The following is a 14,346-nucleotide window of genomic DNA, read 5'->3' as shown; positions in this document are numbered from 1 at the left end:
AGATATTTAAGGCTATACGTTTTTCCCTGAGTACTTCTTATGCTGTGACCCCTAGGCTTCGTGTAAAGAGGTCCCCTTTCATTTCTTTTTGGATAGTTTATGATCTCCCTTTTGATTCCCTTTTTGACCCAGTAGTTATCCAGAAATGTAGGTTTAATTTCTAAACAGTCAAAATTTGAGAGGAAGAAGGATTAGCCTTATATTATGTGTTTCTAATTTTCATTGGATAATCACAACCGTGGCCTTTAAAAACTACTTTTAAAATTTGTTAAGGGTTTCTTTTAGACAGATGCTGGATGGATTTTTGCAAATCTGCTATCATATAAGAAAAGATAAACTCTCTTAAAGGGATGAAAACAGATTATTCAACTTTTCTATGCTCTCATCTATTTCATGTGTCCGTTGATTCTTAAAGTGATATTTGACTTTAAATAGCACAAGATGGGGAATTTTCTGGGAGTCCAACGATTAGGACTCTGTGCTTCCACAGCAGGGGACACGGGTTCGATCCCTGGTCAGGGAACTAAGATCCCGCAAGCTGCTTGGTGCGGCCAAAAAAATGGGAGAAGATGCCAGCCCCGACATGACCTCAGGACAGTGGCTTCCGGCTTCATCACAGTGACACACCGCCAGCCACACTAGTTGTGAGACTGGCTTCACATTCCAGGCACCGCCTCACAGATCACGTTGACTTAAGATGTAGGTAGGAGATTCTCTGAGTCCTGGTGCTATAGGTGGCCGAGCAATTTCAAGACGGGACCACTGGTGCCCTAAGGAACTCTGGTTCCCCTCCTGAGGGTAAAATGGGGTGGTGTCCTCAGGCTGATTTCCGCTTCTGTTGGAAGAAAGGTCCAGCCTTCCTTCTTCCAACTAACAGTAAATGGAAACCATTAAACACTTCCTGCTTGAGGCAATAACGCCTGAGCACAGGTTCCCTGCCCCCCTCCGCCACACCTCCTTGGTCAGCCCCAGCTTACAGCCTGGGGAAATGAGCTGGTGGGAGGGTTGCTACAGGAATTAGCCCCAACAAAAAGAAAGTGCTCCTGAAAGACAGAGGGTAGCGGCCGAGCCACCGGAACAGTCGGAAGAGGCTCCAGGGCTCTGCGACTGCCTTTCCTCTCGACTGGCTGCATCCTTCAATCCAAGAAAGAGGGATTCCCGGCCACATCTGGGGGCCCTTGTGTGCGTTTCCATTCGGGGTGGTCCATGGAAAGCTGCCGCCAATTAATAACATCACGCACAGCTCCTATTTCTATAGATCTTTGTCTGAAGAGCTTAACACACAGAAAGCAGCTTTAAGTCCGGCCCATTTTACGAGGAGCGCCTGCAGAAGCATGCTCGAGGGTTGAAAGAAACGCTCAGGGCATCCAGAACATCTCTTCTTTCCCAAGGTCTTGTACACCTGATGCCTGACCGGCACCTTGAGCCTGGAGGACTCCAGGGGTTAAGACAGAGCAATGCCTGGTGTGGACAGAGCCGTAAAGAGGAAGAAAGAAAACGAACACTGTCCAGCTTCCGAGTGCCAGGCACCTGGCCTGTTCTCTCGCTCAACACATGTGAGCGATATTATGGAGCCCAGTTTAAAGATGGGGTTCCGAATCTTAGCCCCAGGGATGATAAGCAGCCTACAAGAAGTCTTGTGGAAAGAAAACAGAATTGGGGGTGGAGGGCGGTGGGGGAGGAAGGGAGAAGGGAGAGGGGAGGGGAGGAGGAAGGGAGAAACACAAAAGGGACAAAACATGAAAGAATGCTCACACTCAAAAAAATGGAAATTTCATTTTACAACCCTAAGCACACACCAAAGCTTTAAAGTCTAGAAGCACAGAGGTAGAGAGAAACTGACCCTACTCCAATCCAATGAGGCAGTTGAAAGCCCAAGTAAGTGCTGGTAACTGAGGATGGAGGAAGAGTGTGAGAACCATCTGACAACGTCGTGGCCCTTGCTGTTCGTCCCACTGCACCACCGTTGGGTGGCGTGGGAACTTCCTACCCACCCCAGCACTGCTCCAGCTCACAGACGAGACCACCCACCGGGGGCAGAGCCTGGGATCAGAAGGCAGAGCAGGCTGAGATGCCGGCCCTGCTGGGGCCCGCTGGCCTGCGAGGAACCCCCAACCATCAGATGGGGGAGTCAGAAGTCAGGAGAGAGAAAAGCCTCGTTCAGGGCCAAACCTCAAAGCCGAACCCCTCCTCCGTGCTTTGTGGATCCAGGTCAACACCTGTGACCTCCAGGGCTGGGCTCTGACCACTGCTCCCTGGGCACCTGTGACCTCCGGGGCTGGGCTCTGACCGCTGCTCCCTGGGCACTGTCTCTGCAATATTTTCCTGCTGCAGTGACTCCAGTCTGCAAACCAAGGGGGTTCCTTTCCCCCAACCCCTCCGCTGCCTGCCTTCCAAGGCCTGGCCCAGCCCTTCCCAACACTGGTGGGCAATGCTCTTCAACCACAGAATCCGAAGCAGTGCCCGTCACCATGGCCTTCACCTTAATGCACAGAAGCCTGGTGTGAGATGGAGAGAAAGAAAGCGACTCACTAGGCCTCAGTATTCTCATCTGTAAAATGGGCACTCTAAAGGACTGACTGGTCATCGTGGGGTATACAAGAGATAGAAAATGGAAGTGCCTAGCAGAGCACTTGGTAGTCAGCGCAGGATCATTCACTTCTAGCTAAATGGAACAGGCGTGTGAAAAGACTAGAATTTCAGATCAGGACTTCCCTGGTAGTCCAGTGGCTAAGACTTCGCACTCCCAATGCAAGGAGTCCCGGGATCAATTACTGGTCCAGGAACAAGATCCCACAGGCCTCAACTAAAGATCCTGCATGTCACAACGAAGATCAGATGGAAACAAATAAATTAAAGAATGTCAGATCGTATCATAAATGACAAGTGACAAAAAGTACTAGAGTCCATAATTTCTACAACGTAAGGCGGGGGCGGAGGTCTTGGGGGGAATCAATGAGAACTTGAGTGGTTCAAAGGGGCTGGTACCCAAAATAGGCCAAAAGAAAGAGTAGGGTATTTTTGGCCCAAAATTGAGACCAGCAATTGAGAAAGAAACAGGAAGGTACAAAGGCAAGAAAGCTCCACGAATATAGACATGCTCTAGAAAAAGAAAATGAGGGCTTTTGACAAGTAGTGAAGATGGAACTATGGTGGGAAAAAACAAAACTGAGAGTAAAAATTAGACACTGCTTTGTCGTTATTGTAGTTATTTAGTGGCTCAGTCATGTCCAACTCTTCATCAACCCCATGGACCATAGCCTGTCAGATGCCTCTGTCCATGGGATTCTCCAGGCAAGAATACTGGAGTGGGTTGCCATATCCTTCTCAGGGGACCTTTCTGACCCAGGGATCGAATCTGGGTCTCCTGCATTGGCAGGTGAGTTCTTTACTGCTAAGCCACCATGGAAGCCCACTTTAGTAGTTGACAACCCTGAGGCTTCAGAACGAGGGGTTTATAATGATAAAGGTCATGTTTTAAGCAGGTCAGGTGGACAGAGATGTTTGGAATAAAACTGGAGGGAATACTTGGAGGCAGGAGGCCTGGTGGAGTTAAATTAGGAGTGGCAATTAACATAAACATAGTACTATATATTACTATATATAAACTATAACATAAACATATTACTATATATAAACTAGGTAAACAACAAGGGCCCACTACATAGCACAGGGAGCTCTCCTCAATATCTCGTAATAACCTAGAATGGAAAAGAACCTGAAAAAGAACATATATATATACATGTGCATATCACTGAATTACTTTGCTGTACACTTGAAACTAACATAACCTCATAGATTTACTATACATCAATAAAAAATAAAAATTAACAAAAAACAGGCTTTGCTCATTTCCTGTCTTGGTTACATTTTTGGTAATTCTCATAATATTTCCAACCCTCCACCAGCAATAAGATTCTAACTCACTGAAGGCTGAGATAATGGTTAATATTTTTTAGCAATACTGGGGTACATACATTTTTTAGACATAATTCTATTGCACATTAATATAGTATAGAGTAAACATAACTTGTATATGCACTAAGAAATAAAAACATTATACACCGAGCAGCACGTGGGTGCTGACTTCCCCGGCCAGAGATTGAACCTGTGTCCCCTGCAAAAGAAGCACAGAGTCCTCCCCCACTGACCACCAGGGAAGTCCTACTCTTCATTTTAAAGTTTATAACATTTAATTTTTTGGACTGAGAGCATGTTTATTTTTACTAAAAACTGAAGGTTACTTTTAAAAAATAAATAACATGCAGTCATAAAAACTGATGACGGATGTCCTACAGAATCTAAGTAGAAGAGCAATTGAAGATCAGGTGAACTACAGACCTCCGGCAAAGGCGAGCCACCCTGCTAAGCATCACTGGAAGCATCAGTGATTTTAATCTTAGCAACAGTTCTATCAGATCATTATTTCTCTCCCCATCTGTATCCCGACTTTATAGATGAAGAAACTAAGGCTCAGAGAGGTTGGGACAGCTGTCTAATGATACATAGCTCGTGCCTGGTCTGGAATTAAAAGCCCATCTTGAAGAATCTTCCATGCAACACGGCGTTAATACGTTTAAACTTGGCAGAATTGAAAATCTCAGACATCCTCAGCTGAAGGGTTATAAATCTGTATTACCATTACCTGCTAGTGGTTTTTGCCAGTGGTGGCAAGGCATTTCCCAGTTTTACAGAAAGCTACAGCATTCTTCCAAACTTCCAGAGGACAGCACTGGAAAGCTGGCCTCACCAGACTAAGCAGACACACACACCCAAAACCAGACATCCTCTTGTGCTAAATGTGCTCTGGGAGCCCATAAAACCCTGCAATTACTCATAGGAGACTTCCCAGATGGCGCTGTTGGTAAAGAACCCAGAGTTGGTGATGGACAGGGAGGCCTGGCGTGCTGCAATTCATGGGGTCGCAAAGAGTCGGACCCAACTGAGCGACTGAACTGAACAATGCAGGAGATGTACAAGACTGGGGTACAATACCTGGGTTGGGACGATCCCCTGGAGGAGGAAATGGCAATCCACTCTGGTTTTCTTGCCTGGGAAATCCCATGGACAGAGGAGCGAGTCAGGCTATGGTCCATAGGGTCGTAAACAGCTGGACATGACTGAAGAGACTTGGCACCCATTCATAGAAGATTCTACCCATACTCACTGAACCATATGACTGACCTTATACAGTCCCTATTACAGTACTTACATATACAGTTTACATATACAGTACAGGCTTCCCCAGTGGCTCAGCAGTGAAGAATCCACCTGCAATTTAGGAGACACAGGAGATGTGGGTTTGATCCCTAGGTCAGGAAGATCCCCTGGAGGAGGGCATGGCAACCCACTCCAATATTCTTGCCTGGAGAATCCCATGGACAGAGGAACCTGGAGGGCTACAGTCCATGGGGTCATAAACAGTCAGGCATGCCTGAAGCAACTTAGCATACATGCACACATAGACGCAGAATTACATCCAAAGAGAACAAAAAAGAAAATATAAAAACCCCTGTTCATATCTATTTTCTCTAATCATGATATTATTTGTCAGTATATATTTTACAATATACAGAATACACTGGAGTCCATTGGACTCTTAAGACTCTTAAGAGTCCCTTGGACTGCAAGGAGATCCAACCAGTCCATTCTGAAGGAGATCAGCCCTGGGATTTCTTTGGAAGGAATGATGCTAAAGCTGAAACTCCAGTACTTTGGCCACCTCATGCGAAGAGTTGACTCATTGGAAAAGACTCTGATGCTGGGAGGGATTGGGGGCAAGAGGAGAAGGGGACAACAGAGGATGAGATGGCTGGATGGCATCACTGACTCAGTGGACGTGAGTCTCGGTGAACTCTGGGAGTTGGTGTTGGACAGGGAGGCCTGGCGTGCTGCGATTCATGGGGTCGCAAAGAGTCGGACACGACTGAGCGACTGATCTGATCTGATACATACATACATACATATATATATATATACGTACATACATTTGGGGCTTCACAGGTGGTGCTAGTGGTAAGACAGGAGGAGACATATGAGACATGGGTTCAACCCCTGAGTTGGACAATCCCCTGGAGGAGGGCATGGCAACTCTCTCCAGTATTCTTACCTGGAGAATCCCGTGGACAGAGGAGCCTGGTGGGCTACAGACCATGGGGTTGCAAAGAGTCGGACTGAAGCGACTTAGCACACACATATATTTAGGGGCCAAATTTGAATGAAAGAATAAGAAAACCAATATTTGTTTAGTATCTATTTTGTGCCAGCAGTCATGTGGCCAAAGTACTATTATCTTCATTTTGCATGAAGAGATTGTGTCTGGGATTCAAAAGCATTTATTGTCTTCATTCACATCTTTATCATTTCCTTTAGCAATGCAACAAAAACCCCAAGAGCATTTTACTTAAGAATCAAAATAACAGTCGTCAATGATTAGGTTCACTTGGTGCAGACCTTTTTCTTGGTTTATGTTTATCATTTATTTCATCATCACCATGGCCCTAAAAATGCACGTAGCGTGGTTCTCATTTTATATTTATGGAAACTGAGGCAGGATGAGCTGAAGAGAATGTCCAAAATGTCACATTTAAGACAATTTTAGATTTAGAAGGGCCCTAAGTAAGTGAATCGTGGCTTTTAGTGATTTCAGAAAAGGGAGCATTTTTTTCAAGTTCTTTTTGTTTTTATTAATGGTGTACACTTGTCCAAATATGCCAAATCTTTTGGTTAGAAATCCTGGGCTCTTCCTTAGTAGCATTTTACCAAAACGAGGGCTGCCATGACAAGAAAACACAGCCTCAGCAAATGAAAAGCCCCAAACTTAAAAAGACACATTTCTAGCCAGACAAAGAAAATCAAGAGCATTTTAAGAATGCTACCTGAAACCAGGTCTCCCGGAGGGAGGAGGTTGACCAGGCTCACTGCAGCTTCAGAGGAAGAACAAACCACCAGCTGGCCAGCCCCCAGGGTCTGGACAGTGTCCCCTCTCTGACAGCCCGATCAGCTCTTTCCTGGAGATTAAAGCAAGGATTAAACTAGACTCCAGCCCTTCCAAAGAAAAATATGCTCGCACCAGCCTTTCCTTGAAGTGACCTTTTTCTGTTTACTTTTTAAAGAATAGAATTATCAAAAGTTTTGCCCCAGTGACAGAAAATCCATTTCACTTTAAAAGCTCACCAGGGGGGTCTCCCTGGTGGTCCAGTGGCTAGGATTCTTGGCTCTGAACGCAGGGAGCCTGGGTTCCATCCCGGTCGGGAGACTAGACCCCACATGCTGACACTAAAGATCCCATGTGCCACAAGTAAGACCTGATGAAGCTAAATAAATATTAAAAAGGAAAAAAAAAAACAAGAAAAAAAGCTCTTCCCTGGTGGTCCAGTGGTTAAGACTTCACCTTCCAATGCAGGGGGTGCAAGTTCAATCCCTGGTCAGGGAGCTAAGATGTCTCAGGGCCAAGAAAACAAAACAAAACAGAAGCAGTACTATAACAAATTCAATAAAGACTTAAAAAAAGCTCCACATCAAAAACCCTTTAAAACAGAAAAAAGCTCACCAGCACTGCCTGGGGACCCTGAGGAGTGCTGTGTCCACTCTGGGTCCACAGTGATTCTGCTGTTCCTTTCTGAGTACCATGTACTTTGCCTTTTATTGGTCAAGTAAGGAGGCACCTCTACTTAAACCCAGAGCTCCTATCTGTCAACAACAGTTATTAGTTCCTGGAACGGCTGGCTCTCACTTCCTGAGATAACACCCAACTCTGCGTATCCCTAGCTGCTGCACACTGGTCACTCCGCTCATAAAAATAAAGCTGCCGCTCACCCATCAGAGCCAGCCCTTCCCACCCAGATCTCCAGTTAACATGTGGACGCGCCCTCACCTGCACCCTGTTTGCTGGGTCCCTCTGTGTGTGGAGACTTGAGCCCAGCGGTGTGCTGGGCGCAAGTTCTTTGGTTCTAAGCCATAGTGTCCACTTAGGTCAAAACCAGCAGGACTCTGAGAGATGGGCCTGCAGGTCCCTTTGATTGTGAGATATTAAACCCTTCAGTCAAGTTGGACTTTACCAACTGCAAACAATCTTTCAAACGCAAAAGTGCTCATAATCTGCCTCACTGTTGTTTAGTCACTAAGATTTTTTTCACAACACCATGGACTGCAGACCTCCAGGCTCCTCTGTCCATGGGATTTCTCAGGCAAGAATACCGGACTGGAAGTACTTCCACAGGAGATCTTCCCGACCCAGGGATCAAACCTTTGTCTCTTGTGTCTCCTGCACTGGCAGGCAGATTCTTTACCACCAGGGAAGCCCCATAATCTGCCTGCTGAGTAGTAAAAAGCATGTACTTTGGAATAAGACCAACAGCAGCTTAATTTATGACTATGCTCCTTTTGAGCTGTGTGGCCTTGGGTAAGTTACCTAACCTCTTGATTTCCTCATTTGTAAAATGAAGACAGGGACTTCCCTGGTGGCCCAGTGGCTAAGACTCCTCACTCCCAATGCAGGGGGTCTGGGTTCAATCCGTGGTCAGGGGACTAGATCCCATGTGTCACAACAAAAGATCCTATGTGTCACAACTAAGACCGGTGCAGCCAAAGAAAGCAAGAAAGAAAATTCTAAAATAAGCATAATACAAATACAAACCACCTCCCAGAGTGATGATGAGGACTAAGTGAACTAACATGTCTAGGGTTGTTAGCATATAGGATATTAACAAATTCCAGTTTTCTGTCTTAAATTGGAATTAACTGCTCATAAATCTCCTTTCTAGATGCCAACTTAGAACGTCAGAGATCTTGACTTGATTCACTGTACTCCAGTAGCAACAATTAAACCGGCTTCCTTTAGGGGTACATCGATTGCAATGTACCTTTCCAAGTAGATAGCAATCATTTCCACACAGCTTCTCTCCCTTCCTCTTAAGATGTGAAGCTCCTTGACAACAGGAACTGTTCTAGTCACTTCTTTCTCATATAATAAGTCCTAAGAGGAGGCAGAGGGAGAAGGAGACCACGTACGTGCTCAAGGTTACAGTGAAGACGGCAAAGAGACGGAGCATGGTGCCGTGGGAAAGCGGAAAGCGGCGCGTGCAGCCTCGGAAGCCCCCAGGGAGGAACCAAGGGGACACAGAGAAGGTTTCTATTTCAACCCCCGGGATGTCATCCAGAAAGGGTATTACCTAATGTCTTTCTGATAGCTCAGTTGGTAAAGAATCCGCCTGCAATGCAGGAGACCCCGGTTCGATTCCTGGGTTGCAAGATCCACTGGAGAACGGATTGGCTACCCACTCCAGTATTCTCAGGCTTCCCTGGTGGCTCAGCTGGTAAAGAATCTGCCTGCAATGTGGGAGACCTGGGTCCAATCCCTGGGTTGGGAAGATCCTCTGAAAAAGGGAAAGGCTGCCCACTCCAGTATTCTGGCCTGGAGAATTCCACGGACTATGTAGTCCATGGGGTCGCAAAGAGTCGGACACGACTGAGCGACTTTCACTTTCACTCAGGCCTCTCTGCCCCAGGTGTTACCTGAACTCACCTGGTTATCTTCTATTCCAAGCAGGGTCAGAGGGGAGCCCTTCCCGTGAGCATCCAAGCACACAACGTACGCTTCTGTTCTTTCCTCGTGAACACTCTCCCGCCCCGGGGCCCTGTTTGTGCCTGATCTTCCCTTGGCTGACACCAAGGCCAAGGGTCACGGTTCCCCCTTCTGCCCCCCACCCCCAGCGCTCTCACTGGGCTCCAGGTTTCTCCCCCAACAAAGCCACACAGAGTTTGTTTGCCTTCCCCACCTCCCCGCAAGCTCCAATTGCCGCAGGGGGCAACCACGCTCACTTGCTGCCCACAGAGCCCAGAACACTTTCTTGGGAGCGGGTCTGCCGAAGGAGCAGCCATCAACTCTGTTTATTACCCCCAGGCGGCCGGAGAGAGAGACCCACCCTCCACCCGGGGCCACCCCGGGCTCAAGCAGAAGACACGGCCGGCGGAGGTCTGGAAGGTCTCAGGCCCGAGGTCAGACAGCTGGGTCTGTCCTAAGCCACTGATTAACAACTCCGTGTCTGTTCTCTGCCTCCCACGTGAGAAGCAGAGAACCTCCCTCTTAGATTCGTGGTTTGACCTGCAACGCTTAAACAGTCTAATTTGGATTCAGGGCAGAAACATTTCATTCCCCCTTGGAGCTCAGGGTGAAAGTGAAAGCCACAGAGTCCCTGACCTGCAGAAACTCGGAGGTAGGGAGGAGAGCGCAGGTAAACAAAGCCGTGTGACCCTTGCCTCAGCAGGGATTTAGGCAAGAGGGCAGCTCTGAAGGAAACGAGATGGGAAGGGAGGTTCTGACTCAGGTCAGTCTTGGGGCAACTCCGGGAAGAGCTGAGTCAGGGGATGAGCACAGGTTTGCCAGCCAGAGAGAAGGAAGGGAATTCGGGCAGGAGGTGGGCAACACATGCAGGCGGGATCCCGGGGGGTGACACCCACGTGTGACTGGTGATGCACAGATGATGGAGCACGAGTGTAAGAGGGTGACGAGGGCCAGTCTAGGCTGAGCCCTGCGAACACGGTCAGATTGAACCCTGCAGAGTCAGGCAAGGACTTTAAGCCAGCCAGAACAGACTGTATGGCAGAGAGATTGCCTAGGCTTCCTAAGGAGGAATGTAGGAGAATATTGCAATATGTTGAGACTCCAGAGGGCATAGCCTGAAAGGTGACTCAGAGGGTAAAGCCTGGTGGCTCTGCCTGTGATGTGGGAGACCCGGGTTCAATCCCTGGGTCGGGAAGATCCCCTGGAGAAGGAAATGGCAACCCACTCCAGTGTTCCTGCCTGGAGAATCCCATAGACGGAGGAGCCTGGTGGGCTATAGTCCATGGGGTCACAAAGAGTTGGACGTGACTGAGTGACTTCACTTCAAGAGGGCACAAAGCCTGGCTCACGTGGAGGCTGAATGAGGGGGAGACAGGACTTAGAAAGAGGAAGAGGCCAGAGGTGGTGTCGCCATCACAGTGCTGGAGGAGAGAGACCGGGGGATGTCAGAGGAGCTCAGTGCACCCTCCAGCCATCCCCCCACTTGCATTCTGTTCCCTCACAAGCATCTGCTGAGCTACATACAAAGCCTCACGTGGAGAGGGCAGCACAGCAGAGAAGAAAATGGCCGTGCCCTGGAGTGCAGACTGGGGTTCAAGTCTGCGAGAGAGAAAACCCATCCATGACCTCCGAGAGGCTGGTCTTCCGCTGCCTCTGCCATCTGCCTCAGCTCTGAGTCACACCCAAAGCACACCTGAGGACCTCAGACCCTCCCACATGGCCCTTTCTGAGAGACGGCCCTCTCCCAGCACCCCTGCTGACCTCAGGGCCTCTCGGAAAGTAACAGACCCGGCTGCACCCAGGGTCAGCATCCCAGACTCCAGCTCAGAGCTGAGCTGCCACGGGTCCCTGTTCCTTCCTCCTCCCTCATCCCTACAGCAAAAGCTAAGAATCTTTCAGCCAAAACACAAGAATGACAACTTTTCTCTGATGAGCCCAAAGTTTCAGAAAACAAAACCAAAAGCAAAGGCCTCTCAAGACGACGTTTCCCATGTCCTTGGTGGGCCCTCCAGGAGGAAAGTGGGCGTGATGCTCAAGGAGCGTAGGGAGAGTCAGCCCTGTATATACGATATGGCCATAAACGCATTCAGGCTTCAGGATGGCATCCTATAAACTCTTTGAGGTCTTCCTGGCAGGAAACACCATTCTCATGCAGATTTCTGAGATTTTCCCTCGAGGAACTCATAAATTCCACAGGTGTTGTTTAAGGAAGAAAAGCAGGCTGAGGGTTTGACTTCTGTCTAATCTGTTGTTTCTCTAACCAGGGCTGCTCCTGCCCCACAAAACCACCTCAGCACCACGCCACCCAGATATCTGTCCACACAATGCCAGGTGGCGCTCCCTCTGGGACCTTGCTTAAGCGCTCTGGAACGGAGCCACAAAGCCAACACAATGTCCCCACCCCCTGGCCGCTGGGAGAACTGAAAGGGGAGAGAAGCACCTTCAGAAAAAAGCCAGGGAAGATTTGCAGGGAGGAAGAAACTACAGGAAAAAAAAAACCAACCTCTTTCCAGAGCCCACCAGGCAGGATCCACAGAGTGAGGCTCATTTCCTTAGCAATTATAATCCGACTCTCTGCTGTTTTGGGTCCACCTTGTGCAAAACTAAATAGCTCCAATCCCTTCAGATAACATTTTCAACAGAAAAAAATCAGGAAACAAATGCATTAAGTGGATTCACTCAGCTTACTGAAAAGACAAACACTTTGCCATTTTTCTGCTTGACACAGGCCAGGGCCATCTTATTCATAAGCCAGAAAGCCAGGGCCCACCTCTCCAACCCCCCTACCGCCCCTAAAGCGGGCGCTCCGCTCCCAACATCGAATACACTGTACCTTACAAGAAGCTGGTCATTGCAGGCGGCCAGAAAGCACCCAGCCAGGAGCAGGCTGAGACCAGTGGAGGACAAGCGCTTGCCGGGCCCCCCCCTCCCGGGGTGTGCCTTTGATCATGCAGGGAGCCCTTGATGCCCACGAGAACAGTGCCAAGTATTCAGGCAGCCTGACACCCTGGTTCCCCAGCCCCTGCCCGGGGAGGCAGAGGCGGACCAAGCCAGCTCACAGGAAGGTTTCAAAGGCAGTATCTGCTCCTGGGGCTACAACAACAACCAGGAGGGGAAAAAAAAAAGAAAGCAGCAGCAGACTTTCCAAGTTGAGCTCCATCTGCCCCAGGCTCCTGCTGGGTCAGATGGCAAATGCCACGGTTTTCCATCTTCTTAGCACTGAAGGGTTTTGCTGGGTCAGAGTGCTCTCCATGTAGGTACATACCAATCTGTTGGCCTGACCACCAGCAGTTAAACCCAGTCTTTTCAAACATGAAAGTTTTGTACTTGGCGTGGAACCACATCTTCTCGCGCAGAGAACAAAGGGTCAGGGAAGCGCACCGGTTCTGCCCCAGGGAACCGGGCAGCCCTCGTGGCCCCTAGAAGACCGCAGATGTGGCCCCGACCTGGGGAGGCACGCGGCCCTCCAAAGAGCCGCCTCTGGCTGGGCACACACAGCAGGGGACACACCCGCTCAGAAGCTTCCCCCAAGAGTCACAGAGGCTCGTTTTCAGACTTCTCTTCTGAAGTCATTTCTACCCCTCTGGACATCATGGAAAACAACAGCTCTTGTCTGTATCTTCCTACACATTCCGGTTGCAACTGATGCTTGGAAATCGGGGAATCCTGCTCAAATCCTAACTGGAAAAGGGGAAGACAAGAAGTCACGGGTGCCCCCCTCATATGTGCCAGATCCCTTTAACTGTGATTTTTATTTTCTTTCCAGGGTTTTCCATTTGCTAGACAAGGTGACTTGGCCAAGATCCCAGGGGTCCCACGTCATCTGCCTTTTGTGACAAAGCCCAAAAGATAGGATTATTCTTGTTGGTGTCTCACACAGCAACGAGAGTTCTCAGCTGTTTCAAGGTTCAGTGTTCAAAACAACCATGGATGGGGTGGAAGGAAGAGCCCCGTGTCACAGACCTATTCCTCCAGGCTGAGCCCCTACTCCGAGCAAGGCAGGTGAGAACCCACCTGTCTCCAGGTCTTCAAGGACAGGTAGGGCAGCGCCCCCTGGTGGCCCTGCTTGAGGGATGCTGTGGGAGTCCCCGCCCCCGCCCCCCGCCCCACCCACACACCCGGCAAACCCCGACGGGGCTTCTCTCAAGGGGCGGGGTCTGGGGGAGGAAATCACATCTGAGGACCCGGGGGACTGAAGAGGAAGTGACCCTGCTTGAAGGGCCTACAAGGTCCACCACTCAGAGCCCTGTCACGGTGTTAAAAACCACAGAAACGTCCAAGAGGAAAGGAAGGCTTCATGCAGTCTCCAATAACCATACGCACGTGCTTTGGTTTTTTTTTTTAACAAGGTAAAGGCTATTCTTAGGTGTTTAACTATAAAGAGATACAGGAAAAAAAGATCTTTCTCAATTTTATGAGCTTTCGAGATAATTAATTTTCATGCTTTAAGGTATATAATTTTAAAAATGTAAACACAACGCTGCCTTGTTTATGATCTAATTAATGTAATCAGAGCAACAGTCCACAAGGAAGTGGCTTTGTGAATGAAGTTTTTAAATAATCTGGATACACTCAGGATGCACCGTTTAGCAAGGAAAAGATTTTAAATTCTTACAGAAATAGAAAGAGAGAAATACATATATACACATCTATGTCATATATAAATATGACATATGATAGCATATGATATTTTATTATAGAAAGAGACATCTAGTGGGGGTGGGGCGGCACATCCCAGGTGGCTCAGTGGTAAAGAATCCACCTGCCAATGCAGGAGATGT

At 48.5% G+C, this 14,346-nt stretch overlaps 1 protein-coding gene across 4 annotated transcripts in view; it reads right to left on the bottom strand.

Moving 5' to 3' along the window:
- The window catches only part of GREB1 (growth regulating estrogen receptor binding 1), a 135,827-nt gene that overhangs the window by 73,443 nt on the left and 48,038 nt on the right, over positions 1–14,346 (bottom strand). Inside the window, exon 1 of one of the 4 annotated variants that reach the window (XM_070379128.1) lies at positions 12,399–12,638. The exons of the other annotated variants lie outside the window; for them this stretch is intronic. The gene's annotated coding sequence lies outside the window, so the exon portion shown is untranslated. Of the gene's footprint in view, positions 1–12,398; positions 12,639–14,346 lie in introns of those variants that run through there. 4 annotated transcript variants of the gene reach the window in all.

This window comes from Bos mutus, chromosome 11 (assembly GCF_027580195.1).
Source record: "Bos mutus isolate GX-2022 chromosome 11, NWIPB_WYAK_1.1, whole genome shotgun sequence".
Taxonomy (NCBI): domain Eukaryota; kingdom Metazoa; phylum Chordata; class Mammalia; order Artiodactyla; family Bovidae; genus Bos; species Bos mutus.
Note: the sequence above shows the minus strand (reverse complement) of the source record. Positions and strands in the feature narration are given on the sequence as shown.